Source organism: Pistacia vera, unplaced genomic scaffold, assembly GCF_008641045.1.
Source record: "Pistacia vera cultivar Batoury unplaced genomic scaffold, PisVer_v2 Contig129, whole genome shotgun sequence".
NCBI classification, from domain to species: domain Eukaryota; kingdom Viridiplantae; phylum Streptophyta; class Magnoliopsida; order Sapindales; family Anacardiaceae; genus Pistacia; species Pistacia vera.
In genome coordinates this window covers 1991258-2003477 of record NW_022195346.1, presented here as the reverse complement: position 1 = coordinate 2003477, position 12220 = coordinate 1991258, and positions in this window count along the sequence as shown.

Below are 12220 nucleotides of genomic sequence, written 5' to 3'. Positions count from 1 at the left end.
AACACATGGCCAAATCGGCTTATTAACACATAACATGATTAGCCTCATGTTTATACACCATATGAACCATATGCGTTTATGCAGAATCCAACCGTGATATCTTAGGTCTAAGGATTAATAATACACTAGTACGATCTTATGATAAATCATTAACTACATTTTAAATGTCCATGTGATTCATCATAAATGGCCATATTCGATAAACAATTCACTAACTGCATATCCATGCTAATGCCCTAGTGATATAACTTTTATAATCACCCACACCAATACCATCACTTGATATTCTATGGAGGTATTCAGCATGCCTACTATGTAATATTATTGCCCAATTAATATTACCTATGTAGGGAATACTTTGATGATTTTGATCTTCTAAAGATTTGTATCATCTGGACATTTCGCATGTAATTCATATATATAAATGAAGCAATAAACCACATGTGAAATAAGAACACTTTCTTCTATTGATAAGATAAAATGTATATACAAACTATATACATTCACATATATATACAAAACATAATGCCTCGGAACCGATGACACGATTGATTCCTAGAGCATACACTAACAGAAAGTGCAATGGATAACACTTGAAGAGGTCGTTACGTACAACACTCTTCGGCTCATGTCTCATTGCGAAGTGACGTGACTTTTCGACTTGGATGTGCATCGGCTATGAAGCCTTACGATCTCTTGCCTTACGCAAAAAAATTCACAAAGTGCAATCAGATCGTGAGCCTCGGGCGAAGATCGAAGCCATCGTCGTGGCATTGGATATGGTCTAATTCAAGTCACTGACCCTTAAAGTAAAGGCCATTGCAGGTCGTCTGCATGAAAATGTTTCTTCAACCTTTCTGCATTCAGGTCGGTCAACCGGTGTTCAAACGCATCAAATCAAGGCATGACATGTAGTTTCCAAGGTTTGATTCTCAAACCTTAAAAAACTAGGGGACTTCTGTTATGCCTGGAAAAGTAAGGCTGACGTAGAACCCTGTCAGCGCAAGTGGTCAAAGCTTAAGCAAATCCAATAGCCGTCCAAACGCAGCCACGTCCCATGATGACGTGAGTGGCATGCTTTTGACAGTGCAGTGGGTGTGTGCCAGGCTAGCGAAAGGTTGGAGGTGATCCACGTGTCCAATCCCAGCAAAACTCGAGTAAATTACTCGAGTAGGTGAATAACAGGGCGCAAGGAAGGATTTGCACAGCAATCTGACTCATTCACGGATTTAGTAATCATTACGTGATTTCATCCCACTATAAATAGAGGGCTTCTCTCCCTTTTGTGGGATTAGTGAATTTCTCTCTGTAATAACATACTTACTTTCTCTTTGTAATCGCTTGTAAGTCAGCTTGTTAAACGCGACTTGACCTCAATATATTAATACAATATCAGTAGACGTAGGAGTCGCTTGTTTAAGCATCCGAACCACTTTAAACATTGTTATCCATCTTTTATCTATTCTCATACCCCCAATTGCGTATGTTCTCTAAGTCAGCTCAGCATTTCACATGTGTGTTTAGTTAGTGTCAAAATCACGCATCAACAAAACTTAATTAGGTTTTTTTGTTTATACTCTTTTTTCCCCCAATTTCAATTAGAACCTTATTTTCTTTCTTTAGATTTAGAGTCATGCCGTTGTGTGTAGGGGCGGATGCTACTATAGTCGAGGGTTGGCATCAAATTTAAAAAAAAAAAAATTATTATCATGTATAATTTCTAGATTTTGGCCTATCTTAATAGAAATATTAATAGACAAAAATATTAATGTATAATTAATTTTTATTTTAGACTACCCTAACAGAAATTTCTAGATCCACCCCTAATTGTGTGAATACTTTCTCTGTGGTTTTAGTAATGTATTTTCACCAAACAAATAAATGATTGAAATAAAACAAAATGTTTCAATGATAATGAAAAATTTAGAGTTAGTGTTTATTAAAAATTAAAACAAAAATATAAAATAGAGTAAGAGTGTATTTAGAATTTATAATGTCATTTCTAGTAGTTTTCATTAAGGCTAGATTGGTAAAAAAAAAAAGATAAATAAAAAATAAAAAATAAAAAGAAGAATTCTAAAATTGTGGGATACTAGTAAAGGCCGAACGACATGCACCTACCCATAGTTTGCCATAAAGACAATTTGGTACCCAAAATGTTTGAAAATGACAATTACCCACTTTCTGTCCAAATCTGTTAGTAAAATCTGTTTAACTAAGGACAATATAGTAATTTTATATCCATTAATTTTAAATTATCCATAAATCCCTAATTTTTTTATTTCATTTTTCTCTTCTTTCTCTTATCTTCTTCATCTCTCCTGTCTCTTTCTTTGTTTTTCTCCGTCTTTTCCCTCCTCCCCTTCTCTTTTTTTACTTTTCTTCTCCCTCTTTTCCCTTCTCTTTCTTTCCTTTCTTCTCTGTCTTTTCCCTCTTCCCCTTCTCTTTTTTCCTTTTCTTCTCCCTGTTTTCCCAAATTCATCCAGATTCGCCAGAAAAAATCACCTCCCATAAACATAAACACAATTGAAATTCATCCCCATCTTAACACCACATTCAAAATTCATTCTCCATCTCAACTTCCTAATCAAATTCATCTTACATCTCAACTAAACAATCACGTAAGAAAAAAAAAAAAATCAAACCCATTGCCGAAAGCTATGAAAAAGAAAAATGAAATTGTTCTTGTCTCGGTCGAGACCTCCACCAGCTCCAAACTCGCCACCAGAACCACCAAATACAACCATCACCACCGCCACAAACCACCAAAAATTTCAAACACTTCCAACCCAAATTGTAAAAAATTATAAAAATTTGAAAAAAAATTAAAAATTAAAAAACTGAAGAGGAAAAGACCACCAAATACAACCATCACCACCGCCGCAAATTTCAAACACTTCCAACCCAAACTGTAAAAAATTATAAAAATTAAAAAAAAAATTAAAAATTAAAAAACTGAAGAGGAAAAGACGGGCTCTTGCCTAGCGACCAAAGGGAAAAGAGGGAGAAGAAAAGGAAAATAGAGAAGGGGAGGAGGGAAAAGAGGGAGAAGAAAATGAAAAAAGATAAGGGGAGGAGGGAAAAGACGGAGAAGAAAGGAAAGAAAGAGAAGGGAAAAGAGGGAGAAGAAAAGTAAAAAAAGAGAAGGGGAGGAGGGAAAAGACGGAGAAAAGAAAGAAAAAGAAGGGAGAGATGAAGAAGAAGATAAGAGAGAGAAAGAAAAATGAAATAAAAAAATAGGATAAAAAAATTAGGGATTTATGGATTAATTTAAAATTAATTGATATAAAATTACTATATTGTACTTAGTTAAACAGATTTTACTAACAAATTTAGACAGAAAGTGGGTAATTGTCATTTTCAAACCTTTTGGATACCAGATTATCTTTACGGCAAACTATGGGTGGCTGCATGTCGTTCGGTCGACTAGTAAATTAAACATGCTAAAAATAAATTCCTATGTAGGTTCTTACTGGAGGAGATGCCCACACTTTGAGGTGGCATTTACTAGGTGGATGTATGGGGTTGTTAACGGGAATAGAGATAAGAATGGGGATGTGTGAAGGAATGAAAATTATTACATTGTTACTTGTAACGATGAATAGTGATGGAATCCTCAAGTTTAAATTATTACATATGTATATTTTATCAATCAATTAGATCCATTAAATATTAATTAGACAAAACTCTATAATTAAAAATTATTTTAATTAAATATTAAAAATAAAACAAATATTATAATCATTTATTTTATTTAATAAACTAAAATTATCATTTTCTATTTAAATAAAAATTTGAAAGTTTGAAAATGGTCAATCGTTGGTCAACGTTGCCAGCTCGACAACATTTCTCTACGTTTTGATGTCATTGTCAACACATGCAAATCGGGGCAGACTCCGACCACCAAAGATCACTAGAGCGATGTCACGGGTAACGACAAATTATTCATGCCACCATGCGTGATGTTACCTCCTATGTCTTTGGCTGTCAGAAATTGCCCAAACTAGTAGATCGTTGGATGTAGGTTCCTCAGTTGCAAGTGATGACACCAATATCAAGATTTCGACAATGACATGGCGCGGGTTGAAGGTTAAGGTGATAGGGGTAAAAAAATAATTTATGTTTTATAATATTTTTATAATTAATATAATAGTTTAATACTTTTTAAATTATAAAATACCCGGACTCACAGCCAGATATTGTGTAGGAAGAAGAGCTTCAGCAATCTCGTAATTACTATCTCCATAAATCCAGGCGACAACAATACATCATGCACCAAGTACATCTGCAAAGCCAACATCTCAGATTCCAGATATTTCTTTGGATACTCATCCAGATACATCTCCCCGACAAATCCCTGTTGACTAGATTCAATCAATGCGTTGTCTCGACTTCTAGGATGAAGACTCGTGGCACGTTACCAATTTGTCAGACGATTAACGACCCGCGTGTGCTAAAATAAATAGTTGTGTCCTTTATGTAAAATATGGGTGGACTAAATGGAAATTTGCCATCTCAATGTAATATCTCTCGTATCCTTTGTAAAAAGTCAAGAATTGTAGGCTACTTAATGTAAAAAAAAAAAAAAAAAAAAAAAAAAAAGACAACCAAAGTCACAAAGGTTATCTTGTATTTAATGACTCATTTATAAGTGGTTGTATCCCTGGTATCTATAAATAAAGCCTTTTACCTTCTCGGGGAGGAGGAGGAACTTTGTAAAACTTTGGTTTATTTCTCTCACTTTTCTCTACACTTCCATACTTTCTTTACACATCTTTACTATAATTCTTCCATGTTTCTTTCATATTTCTGACTTTCCATCAACCTCAAGGGTGTTGTAATACTCTGATAATGTTATAGATAGCAAAAGATCCCATATATGTTCTTTAACATGTTTAATATTTATGTTTTCATTTATGTTCTTGTTCTTCATTTCTGTACATGTTCTTCATTTATATTCATGTTCTCCATTTATGTTGTTGTTTAATATTCACTAGCCCTCTTGGATGATGTTAGAAGCTGTGTGGGTGTACGTGTGTGTGGGATAAAAGGAGGGCCTTGACCATCATTTTGACTGATCGTTGTGTTAATTGGTAGCGCTTAGGTCGGCTATCATAATTTCCCACATGCATAAACTCCATGATTTTCTGACAGCATCTCTAAGGTCTAGTAATCCTTGTGGTATCAAAGCCAAACCGTTTATGGGTTCCAATCTCTGTGTGTGCGGATGATTACCTCCCCTCGGATATTGGCTTCTTTAAGCTCTTTATCGGTTCCAATTTCTGTGTGTGCAGAGGATTACCTCCCCTCGGATATTGGCTCCTTTAAGTTTTGGTTATGTTTTATTTTATGTTTAATATTTGGGTCTTGCGCTATCCTTATCATTTGAGGTGGTTGAACTTACGCACATGGAATCCTCTTCAGCTTTATCTACGTTTACTGCTCCCATAAATACTAGTTTATCTAGATCTTCTTCTAAGGTAGACAATTTGTATGAAATATCTTATATCCCAGAAAATAAAAAAATCCAAGACACTATCCCTCCCATTGTAAATCTTTATATAGCCTTTTCAAAGTCTTCGTCTTCTTTGTCTAAAACCTTTAAAACTCTTGTTAGACCTTCCAGAAAGCCAGTCAAAGAGTATGTCCAGAATAGTACTTTTGACAAGTGTCAAATTCCAGCCACAACCCAAGAACAATATGTTACTTTGGAAATCCCTCCAAAATCCATTACTCAATGGATCCGTGAAGGATACTCTCATGTACACTTTGGTGCTATTCGGCTTGCTCTATCTTATCATGGCAGAAAAGGACTCCTAGTCTCTGTTTGAATTGCTTTATTGGACACCAGATTTGTCCAATATCAACATGCTTGTATAGGGACAGCACAGACAACTTTGAATGTTGGGACAGTCATTATGACACTGTTTCCTAATTTCAACATGTCCCTCTCTGATGTTCATTGCTCAAAGGCTCTTAAAGTTCAATTACAGATCGTTGGTGCAGATTTAAATCCAAGGAGTATTGTAGCTACTTTGCATTATCAAATGGTTTGGCGAATCCAAGACCATGCTCTTGATCTCGCTATCCCTACAACTACTGATGCACTGCTCCTTACTGTTGACTCTCAGAATACTCCTCACTGTATCAATATTCCCAGGCAAATTTCTAGAGATGATTTGATTAAATTGTTACCCGACTCTTGGGTAACGAGTTACGAGTCTCTTAATAAAAAAGACACTCCGGTGGTTTCTACAGAATCTACCATGCATGATAACAATGACGGAACAACAACTATCAGATTTAGGTCTCCAGCAACTCCCAGTGCTCCACCTTTGGGTTTTCGACAAACTCAATTCATGATTACTCTAGTTAGACCCACTACAGCAGTACGAGAACCTAGACTTTCCATTCATTCATTTTAACAATCTGGTGCTCTTGTCTATCATCAATATGATCCAGTCACTGGTTATACTCCATTTGATCTTGACTGCCAATGCTCAGAATGTCGTGATGATCCTATTTGGGAAATAGATGAGCATTATCTTCCAAGACAAAACTATTTCAGATAGAAAAAACAGATAGGTCGTTGCAGTCAAACATATCTTTCTTCCCGATTTGAAGACCAGTATTGATGGAACGTATGCATGTCTGTTTGGCTTGGAGTAATTTTTCAGTGTAGTCTGAAGGAAAGAGTTCCCACGGAGCATTATCGTGAAAGGATGGCCATAGTGCATCTGGAATGATCTGATTTTTTTCAAAAAGGATTTTTTGAATTGATCTAGTCTCAACAGGATGATCAAACATATTATGGACGAGGTCATATGGATAAGACTGATGAAATGTGACTTGATGTTGTGAAAAATATAAGCCATCAGATCTGATGGAGTGATGTTTGTGAAAAAACATGATAGACCATGCCATTTTGGTAGACATAGGGCCTTTGTACCGGGCCAGTTGGTGAGCAAACATAGATTTCCATTTGTCTAAGGTTTTGAACCATTGGAGAAAAGTCATTAAAAAGCGTAATTCAGGGGTTGAGGTTGACTGATATTGGGAAATTATTTTCAACATATGATGGATCGGGAATTGAATGGCAATGTGGTATTGGTGCAACATATACCAAAAGAACCATAATAATTCTTCTGGAAATATGATTTCAAGACCTGGAGGTAAACAAAAGATTTTTGAAAAGGGGTAATCTGGATGAACCCCTAACATATCATACATGGATTGAGCACATTTTTCAATGCATTAAAGTTGGTAAGAAAACATAAGGGTAGTAGCATTTTCATCAATGGTACACGTCTGAACAAGGTCATCGAATTCAGGAGGGACGTCTGGAGTATGGTTTGGTGAAGAAGATGATGAACAAGAACTAGACTAGGTTAATGGTTGGAACATGAAAAATGGAAGAGGTTTGGATCTAGGGTTCATGAAACCAACTTGTTTAGTTTTAGGTCTGGATAAATAATCTGCAATGGTGTTGGTGTGACCTTTGATATGTTGGACGGTGAAGGAATATTTACTGAACCATTATGCCCAGCGAAGTAACTGCTAATGCGGAACCTTTTTCTTGTGGAAACGTAGCATTTGATCAAAAAACTTCATATCCGTTTCAATAAAGAAATGATGTCCAAAAAGGTGGAATTCAAACATTTCAATGACATTTTTTATTGCTAATACTTCCTTGAAAGTAGAATGATAATACTGCTGGTGTGGTTTGAATTGTCCACTCTGGTATCTGCACAAATGTCGTACCTTGTCCTCATCTTGTTCAAAAAGCACTACACCCCAATGAGTGTACTAGCATCCGTATGAAGAATTCGTTTCCCTAAAGAAGGAATCTTCAATGGCTGTGTATGGAAGGATGCGTGCTTGAGACTCTTAACGCATTTGTCTGCCTTTTAGACCACTCTGGAGGATTCTTCTTAAGCATCTGGGAAAGTGGAGTAGTGAAACGAGAAATGTTGTGAATGAAACTGCGCATGTAATTGGCAATTCCCAAGAATTGTTGAATTTCTTTCTTGGTTGTGAGAACATCTGGGAGATTTTGCAATTCATTAGCAATATAAGGCTGAAGATCATACTTGCCATCAGCAATCACCATACCAAGAAAATCAATCTTTGTTTGTCCTAACTGCATTTTCATCTCAGAGAGCATGATAACATAAGTGTGGATGATATCAGCAAAGTCACGAAGAAGACGTATATGAGATTCCTCATCTTTTGAAAAGAGGAGGATATCATCGATATAAATGAGACATGTATGCAGAAGGGGAGAAAAAATCTTCGTCATGGCTTTTTGAAACAGTAAAGGAGCGACTTTAAGGCCCAAAGGCATGACTGTCCACTGGAAGTGTTGGTTAGGAATGCAGAAAACAGTCTTGTGACGATTATCATGATGAATTCCAAGTTGCCAAAATCCATCTTTGAGGTCAAATTTGGAAAACATCTTTGCATTATGGAGATTTGCAAAGAGAACTTGTCTGGAAGGCAGGGGAAATTTATCATCACGGAGAAAGAAATTCGATGGCTGACAACTAATAACAAGTCTGAGTTTTCCTCTGGCCTGTTCTGCACATTTATTGACATAAAAAGCTTCACATGCCCATTGAGAGTCTGTGGGTTCAATCAATCCTTGAGATAAAAGCTGAGTACATTCTTGTTGAGCTAAACTGAGATGTTCTGGTGACATGCCGGAATGACTAGCTTTAGTGGGATTGATATCTTTGCTCTTGACGAATGGAGACGGATAAAGAAATTTGAATTCTTCCATAATGGATGAGCACATTTAGTGAGAAAATCAACATGAGAATCTGCGCAAGAGCGGGAAATAAGTTGGGTCTTGATCTACTCAATAGGATTACCTTCAATCTGGAATAAATTAGGCTGTGTGGTCCAGGATTGGAAAAACATCTTGTACCAAACACCATCAGGGAGGATTCTAAGTTTATTGAGTTTAGAATAAACATCAAAACCTAGAACAATATCTTTGCCAGGTAGATTGGAACCAAGAACTTTATGAAAAGTGAAACATCCAGGGAAAATTTGGATTTTAATGGGTTTGCTGATTAGATGAGTAGTGAAAGTCTCACTATTAGCAGTGTAGAATATTTCCTGATGAGGTTTCCACTGAGAGGCTGGAAGGATCTTAGGGTTGATAATAGTACGAGTAGCACCAGTATCAAAAAATGCTATGACTGAAACGAGATTTGAGTATTTTGTGGGGAAGATCTGAACTTTTGCTGTAGGTATATGGCATGAAAAGGCTAATGATGGAAGGGATTGTGGTGCTTGTTAGATATGATAGAAATAGTGACAATCATCTAAACCAGAGAACTTAGTATTAGTGGCTGCAAACTGGAAAATAGTGTCTGAAGTGGGTTCTTCATCCATAGAAAACCAACTTTCAACATCATCATCAGAAAAATCTATATTTGTGAGCTGAGAAAGTTGTTACATCATTTTGACTGACTACTTGGGCTTGTTTGGACAATTTTTGGCAAAATGACCCGAGCGGTTACACAAATAACACCGATTAGACCATTTGCCTTTGCGTTTCCTTTTCCGAAGAAACTTGCGGTGCTTGAAACGTCAAAATTTACGTCTAGTCAGAGCATTAGGTGGAGAAAACTTGATGCGTCTAGAATGAAACTTCTTCTTGGTAGGACAAGAACATGAGCGATCTGATTTGCATTTGATCTGCAAGTCTGGTCATTAACAAACCTTTGTCAGTTGTTTAAAACGCTTTAGATAATCGTCAAAAAATTGTTTTTGACAACAGAGCTTTTCCAAAGCAAGAATAACAAACTAATAAATTTCGCCAAGAGAAGTGGATCCAAGTTGTTTGTTCTGGGACTGCATAAGCTTGGTTGCTTCATGACTTAGGGATTCAGGAATTGATGCCAAAAAGGCTTGCTTCATGTTAGGATCATCCATACCCCTAAGTATATGATATCGTTTTACCATCTCTTTGTAATGCCTATCAAGATCTTTTTTTTTTAAGAGAACATCATTGCATCTTAAAATATTCTTCTCTGACCTGGTTCTCATAAAGGTGAGGTAATCCACAGAATTCATCATACAAGCGATACAGAGCTTGGTTAATATCTGGCATTTGGATAAACAAATTTTGTCTATACTCCTGAAGACTTATCCACCAATCACAAAGAATGCCACCAAATCTAGTTGTAAATTGCGTAAGTAAAGTAGAGACTTGGGTATTAGGTTTCAACATCTCAGCTTGTAACCAGGCCTGAAATTCATACATCCGAGTTCTCCATTTGTGTGGAGGAAGATCATCTACGATAAAAGTGTGGAGCTTTGCTGAAGCTGTATAAGAGTCACGTTCAGCCATAGTATGACGAGATTGTCAATACATATGCGAAAAGTCTGGAATGGAATCATCACCTTTAGGCATCTCATCATCGACCTCAGAAACAACAAGTGGTCTTGATGATTCAAGTTGATAGGTCATCATTTGGGGATAAACATTAGGATGTTGATCAGAAGTATTACTGTCAGAGTCAAAGCCACTTTCAAATGATTCATCAGTTGAAGGTATATCGGCTCGGCTTCTGATTCTGATTGGAAGGTAGATAGAGAATCCTGAGAAATACCCGAAGCGGAAAGACATTGCCTTTCTGCCATGTCTCTCAAAAAAGAGCTCATAAAATTGGAAGAGACGGGATTTTCGAAAGAGTTAGGATTAGCAGAAGGTTGGCGGTCTTCCATCATCATTATGTGCATTGGAGCTTTATCCTTAGATAAAGGATGATGAGGCTTAGGAGATAGAGGAGCTGAGTGACTGGAAGAGAAAGAGTTAGGAATATCAGCGGATGGGGTCTGCGGTCTAGCAGAATACTTTTCTCGCTTCTTTTGTTCTCGTTCCAGCTTGATCTTTTCATCACGTTCTTTACGAAGCTTGGCATATAATTGTTCAGTGTTGCCAAAAGCTTGAACAGCACGAGAAGGTATATGAGGGGAGACCAAAGGTTGGCTAATTTTTGGAAAATGGGAAAAAGAGGTTTATGGCCATGTTGTTGTGGAGTCAAAAGGGTTTGGTACCAATGACATTTCAGGGAAAGTCTGTAGTTGTCTGACTTTTTGCTTAAGATATTCCTGCTAAAGCGATGCCATTTGGGATTTTAATGACTTCATTTCTGCTTCCTTCTGGAGAAATTGAGCTGAGTAGCCATGAGAGGTGCTGACAATGTGCATTAATTCCTGATGGAGCTGATCAATCCAATTTTTGAGGTGATCAATTTGTTTTTGTAGCCTAGAAATCAGCATAGTTTGGTTCTGAGACCGAGAGTCCACCTGATGAGCTACCAAATCCAGTTTTTGTTCAATTCTAGTGATGGTTTTGTTTTGGGCTAAAGCATTTTCAGTCTGCCAATTGAGAACTACTTCAACTTAGGAGAGTTTGGGTGTGGATCCATCAGGCTATATAATTTTGGAAGGAACCACTTTTGGTTGTTGAGTTGCAGTTTCTTGAAGGGAAGGAAAATCTGTGTCATAATTGAAATGTTGTCCTATCACTGTGGGCTCAGGGGATTGGATCATCATAACGAACTGAACAGGTGGAGTATGAGCAAGGGGTGAATGGGTTGGTTTATTTTCTTTGGCAATCCACCTGAGAGACTGTTGATAATATGGTAAAGGTTGTTTGAAGTAAGGTGATTTAACAGGTTTGGATAGTTGTAAAGGTGATTTAGGTTAAGGTTTCGGAGGGATGTCCCATGAGGGATTACTGGATGGTGAATCTTTCCTGGCTGGTGGAGAATATTTAACATAATAGTTAAATTTACTGGACGGTTGACCAAGAAGACCAACTTCAGGATCATGGTCTCCAAATCGGGAATGAAGGTCTGTTTGACTGCAGCAAGCTGTCTATTTTTTCTGTCTGAAATAGTTTTGTCTTGGAAGATAATGCTTATCTATTTCCCAAATAGGATCCTCACGGCATTCTAAGCATTGGCAGTCAAGATCAAATGGAGTATGACCAGTGACTGGATCATATTGATGATAGACAGGAGCACCAGATTGTTGAAATGAATGAATGGAAAGTCCAGGTTCTCGTACTGTTGTAGTGGGTTTAACCGGAGTAATCATGAATTGAGTTTGTTGAAAACCCAAAGGTGGAGCACTGGGAGTTGCTGGAGACTTAAATCTGATAGTTGTTGTTCCGTCACTGTTATCATGCATGGTAGATTCT